The following is a 9458-nucleotide window of genomic DNA, read 5'->3' on the forward strand; positions in this document are numbered from 1 at the left end:
TATTGATTCACCTCAGTCCGTCAGATAAGCAATTTGCTATATGTTCCTTCAAAGCTAAAATACATTTATATAAGGTAGGCTTTACTACTTTGAAAGGTTTATTCCAGTATAGCTCGGTTATAATCAGTCGGGATCAATTAATGAATTATCATAAACTGAATGTGATGCAGGTGGGTGAAATCTGGTTAAATTGTTGTTGTTGTTTTTTTTTTTTTTTTTTTTTTACCAGTGGGCCATTTTAATTGTGTCTGCTATGTGTACGTTGTATGGTGTTCAAAAGCAAAAATGATTCATCAGGACCAGCATCAACTTCAGAATTTCTTATTTGAACTCAAATAAGGTATAGCCTACATTGGCCTACATTAGACGTCGTCTACAGAAAACTAACAAGGATCCATGAATGTCCTTCAGAAGGAACTTACAAGAGGCCAACTTTTGGGGAACTACTACCAGTGGCTTATTTTACCTGTGTAGTCTGCCCATAGATATTTTCGATCAATCACACATCACAATGACCTAAACACGCGGATTTTTATCATTAAGTAATCGTTTATTCAATTTACAGAAACGTTTGCGTTCGTGATCGACTGTGCGTCAGCAGAGCACAATCCCGTCACTGACATGGCGTGACATGTGAATGTTTGATGCTGGAGCTACGTTTAAAATGGCAGAGGGGCCACCATCGGGCATAATGACCTGCGGCTTGAGGCTGACTTCAAATGATGTGCAGTGGAATTCAGAAGATGACCGTCCGGATCTCAACAGCGTCTCCACCAAGAGGCGACGACCTGTTTGAATCTGACGCTTGATCTGAAGTGATTTTCAGTAAATGAGTTTAGTTCAAGCAAACACATGAATGTCGGAATAGTAACAAATGCAAAGAATAGAAATATCCTATACACACTTAATCTGTTAGTGGGTGTCATATGTCCAAGTCCACTTTTCGCAACATGAAGTACGGTCTTTACCGGTATAAAATAATGTTCAGAGTCAATAATACACATGAATGCATTATGAAATGTTGTTGGCTAGGCAAGTGAATTTCAGTGTTGCTTTTCGCTTCTTATTCCTTCTTAGATAAAGAAGATGTAGAAATTCCAGTGCAAGGTTTCTAGGACCTTATCATGTGTGCAATGTGTGGAAATGAGTTGAAATCAATCAGTTCAAAACTTATTTTAATAGCCTCCCAGATGGATTGACGCATGCATGTTGTGCGGTTTGGACAGGAATGCTATAGGCTACTCATAGCTGTTTTCTATTAGGAACATTTATATTTTGTGTGTGACGTAATGCTATTATGATTTACATTTTGTCATATATTAAATAGTCCTTTTCTCTCAGACAGCCATAATTGTTATTCAATTGTGTATTGTTTGCAGCGTATAGGCTGTTAAAAGTCCATTTGAAACCTCAGGCCTGGGAAGTCAAAACACTGTTAATTGACAGAAATTCTAGACATCTCACGACCAAGCAAAAAGCAGGGCAAAGGAAATTGATACTTTCACAAAATATCTTTAAGTTGGACAGATTCCTGAGGATTAACACCTCTAAAACACTTCACACCTTAAATGGCCTCCATCATGAACTGTGCCCTGTTGCTTCAATAGCTCAAGTTTGGATCAAATTTAATGACATATTTTAAACTTCTCTAAAACATTTTAAAATGTCTCCTCCCTCGCTGTGGTTTAAACTGGATACCACAATGCTCCTGCCACGGACACCTGGCGGATAGCTACTGTGGTGACACCCTCCTTTTTAACCATAATCAAAAGAAACCGATTTCCACACCTCTCAAAAAGTTCATATAGGCCTACATTTTTTTTTAAATGGTCTTCAATGTTCTATCCCTTCCTCCGAATATATAACCTACCAACGCGGATAATGGTGGACGTGTTTGTCTGTTTACAAATTGAAAGATGAATGTCGGGTCACACTCCACTAAATTCTCGGTTGTCCACATAAAATATGCGAGTGTGTTTGGTTGCCTATGGTCTTATGGACCGTTACCAGCCGAGTCCTGTGCAGTTCCTTCGAAATGCAGAATGACATTAACCGCAGGCTTTTTCTCCTATTTTTTGCTATGTTTAGTCACAGTGTAAGTGTTCTATTTCATTTAGTAGTCATACAACTTTGCGTTGGTTTAGTGTTCCTAAAATCTCATGGACGCTTTCATTTTCACACAGGTTTTGTTTTTGTTTTGCCTCCACCCGCTGAAAGCCTCTCGAGCTGTAGCAAAGGGGGATTTTGTGAATGAGCGCCAGGGCTTTTGCCAGCTCACAGATCATAGAGCGCAGATCAGCACACAGATGCTCCCCTTTCAATGGCTATGATATCGAGGCTAGAACAATGCCGGGGTCATGCGGGATCTCCCAGCTTCCTGTCGGCCTTTGAAAAAACAAACCGAGGGAATAAAAAAAACCGTAAGGGGGACCCTAAGGATCACCAGAAAGGTTACCGGCCACTTCCTATTTCGGTCAGGGGAGCTTAAACTGTGACACTGGCCATGATATTATGCACCGTTTTCTCTAATAACTAGATAGCCCTATTTTACTTGGTAATGAGAATCACTACTTGATAGGCTACTTGTGTTCTTCTCAGAGTAGCCAAACTTGTCAGCATTGTGGGTAGCGGTGATGGGCGAAGGCCCAAGTGTCATGGAACATTAATATATTGGGACTAAAATTATTTGGTAAGGAGTAGCCAATGTATTTTACGTTGATATGCTCTATAATATAAAGTTTTGGCACTGCAAATGCGATTTCAAATATACTTCTGTTATAGCCTTTAGGCCTATGGGCCAAGAGTTATATATATTTCATGGATTATAGTCTACACATAAGACTTCTGAAGAACTAGCTAAAGAGTCAAATTGTTTTGACTTTGTCAGCTAAAGCAGGCTATTATTAGTGGGTGTCTACCAGAGGACTAAACGGACCGTTGTTTCTAGGTTTTAATTACGTGTTAATCCGTCTGATCTGTCTGGCGTGTCCTGATAAATCCAACGAGAATGGCCTGGGTCGGAAATGCGCTTTGCTTGTTTCGCTTTAGTTCCCTTTGAGTAGGCTACTGTTATTGTGATTCCCAGCTGCGAAGTCAACATTCTTATTAGGCTAAATGAGTGCGCTCCCTTTGTTGAATATTGGCTACCTTGCACATCATAGTTTTATTCTCATAAATATTTGGGGCAAATGTTCGTCCACACAGTTAGACACCGTGTGTTTAGTTTAAAATGAAATCAACATTCTCCCAAGACATCTCTTAAGGCCTCACTGAGAAAGCTCAGCTCAGGTCTGAAAGTGACACCAACAAGGTCTATGTCTTCAAATCGATCATTCCTGCATTTCCAATTTCCAAAATGTGAGTACTCTTTAAACACTGGAAGCACACGCAAGCAAAATGTTGCAAGTGGTTTGTCTATATGCGCTTCATGCAGTGTGCGTTTATCGGCTAACAAACGAAATCAGCCGTGCTTATCAACGACTATATGCAATATTAGCATTTTTCTCTCGATTTGACACAGTCTGTGATATCAGTATTTTTGCATTGAATACTTCAGTCCTTACTGCCCTAATACTATTTTATATGGGGTTTCATCAACAAGCCACCCATTTCGCCACATCTGCTAGGTCTCAAAATCACATGAAATCTTTAGAAGTTTTTAGATAAATGTGTTTCCTTCTGGTCAGCTGTTACAGCATGTTGCTCATTAAGTATGAAAACTATTGGTAAAGGTAGTAGGTAGCCTATAGTCTCTAACATCATTCACCCTGAATTAGAAGCGAATCATCTAGTCAGTAGTGGTATTGACACTCTCAAAGTTCATGGATCCTCAGATCATCAAGAGAATTAATTTTGCCACTTGCCATGGATTGTGCACACTATAAGGGTTAAAAAGTGTTTCGTGTGCGTGTGTTTAGACGCAGGCTACTTGGAGAGTCCACTGGATATTAGAGAGGTAACTAAAGAAAAGTCACTTTCGCAAAATGGCAATTCACATGGCCAAATATTTTACAGCTGAATAAGCAGTTGCCTGCATTGATGTTGTTTATGGAAATGTGATGCGGATTAACATTTCGTTTCATTTCCGGAACGATTTCTCTAATTATTTTTCATGGGCGACTCACATCAAATGCGTAATTTTATACAGGATGTGCAAGTGTCAGCCTGTCAATCAAATGAAAGACAACTGCTGGTCTTGCTAATTGTCCAATGAGCGTAGATGAAGAGGTTATAGCTTTATACATGGTAAGATCTAACATGGTCCCTTTCTTAATTGTATTGTGGAGTTATAGAGATGCATTGCCCGTGTGCTGCAAAAACAAACAAACAAACTATTTTGCAAGAGTTTTTTATGTTGAGATTTGATTATCTGAGGCGAAGGTATGCCTGATCTTTTCTATGGGTAAAGTGGGCATGAATGACAACAACAACCCCAAGATAAATATGGTATAGGCTTGGTAAACCTGAATTATTATTATAGAATATATGAACTCTCATTTACAGTACTTCTGTAATGCTGTAGCCTGGATTGGGTTAACGAATAACTTGAGACATTTTGAAAGACCAAAGAGTTGTCATGTAGACTAAATCATTGTTGTTATGATTAGTATAATCTATCATAGTTTATGTTTAACCCTTCAAAATAAATCATAAGGAAACTTTCAAGAGCTGCTACATCCAATTTCTTACGAATTCAAGTTGGGCACCCCACCATTACGCTACACCTAATTTGGATTTGTCCCAGAAAACTTATTTTCTGACCTGTGAAAGTTATGCGTGCCTGTGTGAGAAAGCGGCTTGAATAAAATCGATCCTTTCCGTTTGTGTTTTTTAATAGGCCTAGTCGAGCTTCCCTATTGTGATTCTGAGGTCAGGCATAACCGGTAGGCACACAATAGTTGTAACGCTTGGTGACCACCAAAAATAGCTGAGCCATCAGTCTGTCAAATGTGCCCCATTCATGTATATTTCCATTCTTCACCGTTCAAGTTTAAAGTCATCAAAATGTGTGACATGACTCGTACCAGGGTCCAAGCCAGGTTAAACGTCGAGTTTTGCAAATGCAACACACACACACACACATTCATCAATCATTTCGAATCATTTTGGACAATACTGTGCCAGTCATATCCGTTGTATACATTATTGTTTACCAACTTCGAATATGCATTTCCAGCTAAGTCTGAAAAGTTCTTTATCAGTTATTATATGCGTAATACTCAGCGCAAAGAAGGTTGTTGATGGAGGTTGCAGTGGACCGAAACGCCCCCTCCCTCTAAGAAAAAAGTTACCCCCCTGCAATCGCATTTTAGCCGGTTTAAACAACTATAATGACGGGTCGGGATCAGAATGCTGATAATATTGATGGAAAGACTCAAGCAAAGAGAAGAAGAGAGGCAGTCAGTGTGGTCACATCATGGTTAAGGGCTGCGACACGCTAATCAGAAGAATTAACAATTGGTAACCTGCGCGCACAGCTGGCAAGGTAAGACGCCACGCACACCTCTGTTTTGTTAAATTATACTTTTTATATACACTTTTGACTTCAGACACGAACTTGAGCTGTTGTGACAGCGACAAGTTGCAGGTTGTAGCCTACATATAAGCGCATGAAAGATTAGACTGTAAACATAAGGGTGGGTCGCGTTAAACTGATGGAGAGTGATCGTGTATGAAAATGTCTCCCCTTGCAACAATTATTTCATGTTTTAGACAGGCCTATAGTCAAGAACCTTTTGTACGCAAATTGATGAGATCCATTGCTTAAGGTCATGTGTCGATCAGTTTGTATTATTGCAATTTTCTTTTTTACTGCTAATAGGATATAACATTATAATTCCCCCTGCCATTTTGACATGTGCGTTGGCTACTGTTTTCAGGTGACCTAGATCTGTACGCCTTTGTCACTTTTTACAATGTGGCACTTTAGGAGTCAGAAGTAGAAAGGCACAGGCCCACAGTGCACAGTCAACTTTACTGAAGACTTTAAAACAGTCGAAAATCACACATTTCTTAGGATAAACGGAACGTGACTAAGCTGTTAGTTTCATCAAGAGAGAACGGGTATCATAATATGTCTGTGTCTTGAGAAGGTAGCATGGTAAGCTATTCTTTTAGGCAATATGATCTAGCTTCTAGGGAAAGCCTAGATGTTAACCATATAATGCAGATGTATGCCGTTTCTACAAAATATGTGAATGTATACAAGGGCATTGACGATGTACAACATATTTCATTTACGCAAATGAGGACGAATGTAATCTTTTTAAATTAAGATTAAAGAAGAAATGGAAGTGTATGCTTGCTTTAAGCATGACACAGTTTTAGGCAGTCTAACTGATGACTCCACATTCATTGAATTATTGCCTCTGCGTAAAAGTATTGGAGCCTGAGCCCGGGTTTCATAAGGTGTCAGAGGTCCAACCCCCTAACTAGGCATAGGTCTGGGAAATCACCAACAGCTAATCCCATCGCTCTGTCCCAGGTCTTTGTAGAAAGCCCAGCTGCTCAGATGGAAGGACTGCTTTCAGCTGAGAGTCAACCTTTTGGTCTGATGTTTTTTCTTCAACCTTGAAGGATAAATCCTGTCTGCTGACACACAGAAAAAAAGCGAAAGGGTCTGGAAAAGCCACTTGAGCCGTGTCTGAAATGGCTCAAGAATACAGAAGTGTTTGTAAAGTCAGACAATGGACAAAGAAAAAACGCCAACCAATTCAGTTATATTATTCAAAGTTTGAAATATGTAGCATTGCGGTGACAGGCAATAGCACAAACGTTAAAACACCTGTAATAATCACCTGGCTGGTTCTATACTCCAAGGGTAGTCTGTCAACATATATTGAATAGCTGTGGCCACATAGGGCCTACTGATAATTCCAGTTCTCTTTTGTAGCACTTCACTACAATTCTTTTCAGTTTTTGTCCAAATTGTAAACTTTCATCTTATCTCAAAATACACATTTAATTAAAGTCAATCACTTTAAAATATTCCAGTGGTTTGTTACGTTAAGGCCTATGTCTGTTATATCGATATGTCACGTTCTGTATGCATTTAAATGGGGCATTATGCATACATTTGAAATTAAATGTATTACTGAGGTGCAAAATATGGGCGGAACTGAAGCGACGCGGACTGGTAACCTATCACGAGAGTTCCACATCACTGATCTCCTCATAAGAAATTAGACAGCGCTATAAAGATCTTAAGGCTTCTGCTCTGTGAAAGTACATGCGTGAGTTGAAGTGTAATTAGGAAATTATTTCCCCCCTCTGTTAGTCCAAAAGATTATATATTTCATCGAATAGTAAATTATTCCAAAAGTGGTTAAAGATGATTGAATTATTATTTGCATGCAGAGAATGTATTAAGAGTCCTTGACCAATTAGGCCATGAGGCACTGCAAAATCCTCTTTTAAGGTGCAATAAAACATGTTTTGGGCGCAAAATCGACTTGAACGTTTTTGTCCTCTGCTGTGTAATTATCCAGATTAAGCACCATGACTTTTACAACAATACCATGTTGGTTGCCAGTTGCACATAGAGCAGCAACTACGAATCGACCTTGTGTTTTGTTAACAATGGCTTACTCTGTATTTAGGGGAGACAACCTATTGCTGACTCGGATATGCCGACGTGTTCAACATAGTGACATCAAATTTTGATTATCAATCACATAATGGTATAGTAGGCTAGATGAAGACATTTTACTTGTTAATAATCCGTAATGGAATAGCCCTCAAAAACTGCTGTGCAATTCAGGAAAATAAAGACCCAAACTCAAGGTCGAAAACATGCTTTGCGTGAACTGCATCTCACAAAAAAAGCAAAGAACAAACAAAACAAAAGAAAAATAAATGTGTAATAAAATATGAGATCACACCAACAGAATGTGTTTTATGTGTATGGCTTGAACTATGCCAATTTACTTTCATGGGAGACCAGGTGTAACACATTTTGTTTTGTACATTTTGTAGAAAATCGACAGCTTTCATTTTAACATATAAGGGGTTATGCAACATTTTACTTTCATCTCTATATTTACTTCACTAATTCAAGCACATGTGCCTTGCTTTGTCTTTAAATGTCATCTAAATGCAGTGAGTAGGCCTTTATCTTGAGAACTGTTGTAACGTGTCGGGGACAGTGGCCGAGGACAATTGAAACATGCCAGTTTAAGAGGTAAATGTATGGCCACAACCATGCATTATTCAAACAAAAAAAGTGTTGGATAAGGTTTTTTTCCGTAAGATGTAATCTTTACAGTGTTTGTTTTCAATACGCCAATGAAAGAGTTGCTTAAAAACCAAGGGTGTCACATTTACGCAAAAGTGCTGCTTGCTCCGATTGTAATGCGGGTTACAATTGTCCCCAGCCGACCTCTCCTTAAATTTATATTCATATAAGATAGTTGAAATATAACACACTCTATGCAGGTAATAATTATACTACAATCTACCCTGGAAAGCATTGATCACAACCACCTGTTGCTTGTGTTTCTGTCAAAACGTATAGTGCAACTTAACTTAAAAGTGACACATTTGCGTCACAAAATGACGTCTGTTATTTTGACAGAGACTGAGACACGACCAGAAATTGTGAACGTAGCATGCTGATGCCATCAAGCATTAGGTTAGACACGAGCTGAAAAATTAAGCAACTTTCAACGTACAACTGTAGGCTATACCTGGTCTCCCCAACTCATGTTAGCCGGATATATTCAGGGTAGAATGTATAAAAGAAAATTAACAAAATATGTAATTTATAATGTAATCAATTACTTCTGAAATCCATAACGAGCAAACGTTCACAAACGAGCAAAATGTCTCCCTCAATCGACAAATGCCTCCATCGCAACTACGCATTGCTTATCTGCAAAAACAAGAAGACATTTAAACTGGAACAGATCGTTCTCGCCAGAAGTGTAGGCTAAAGTAGCCTAGGCCTTTCCCAGGGTTGATTCCATGCAAACCGAGGAGGTGCAGAGAGACAAGAGTGTCTCCAACTTAATAAAGACTCAGCGGACCTGAACGCGGTCTTTACACCGCGCTCCTTGTGAGGGAAAAGCGCATAAGCTCCTTAAGATCTCTTAAAAAGGGGGATTTAGCCAGTGGTCCACTGCAAATAAAAATGAATCTTTTTACAGATAACGTACTGCTGCGTTACAGTTGTAATAAATACTTCAGTTTGGTCAGAAGGACACCTTAATTTTCAGAAATTACCCTGTTGGAAACTGTAAGTTTAAGCAAACCCACGTGTTTAAAGTGCTAAAACGCCAACGTCACTGACTTTGTTTCACGTCAACCAACGATAGGCATGTCATAATAAGATAAAATAATACTTTTTAAAAATCTACTCTTCGTTGGCCTTATATATCACCACTGGATGTGTTTTTTTGTGTTCTGATCTGGAAATTAATGAATTTAACTTAAGTGAATTGAATCAAGAAGTTATTCGAAAT

The sequence above is a fragment of the Sprattus sprattus genome (assembly GCF_963457725.1).
Source record: "Sprattus sprattus genome assembly, chromosome: 4".
In the NCBI taxonomy this organism is placed as follows: Eukaryota; Metazoa; Chordata; class Actinopteri; order Clupeiformes; family Clupeidae; genus Sprattus; species Sprattus sprattus.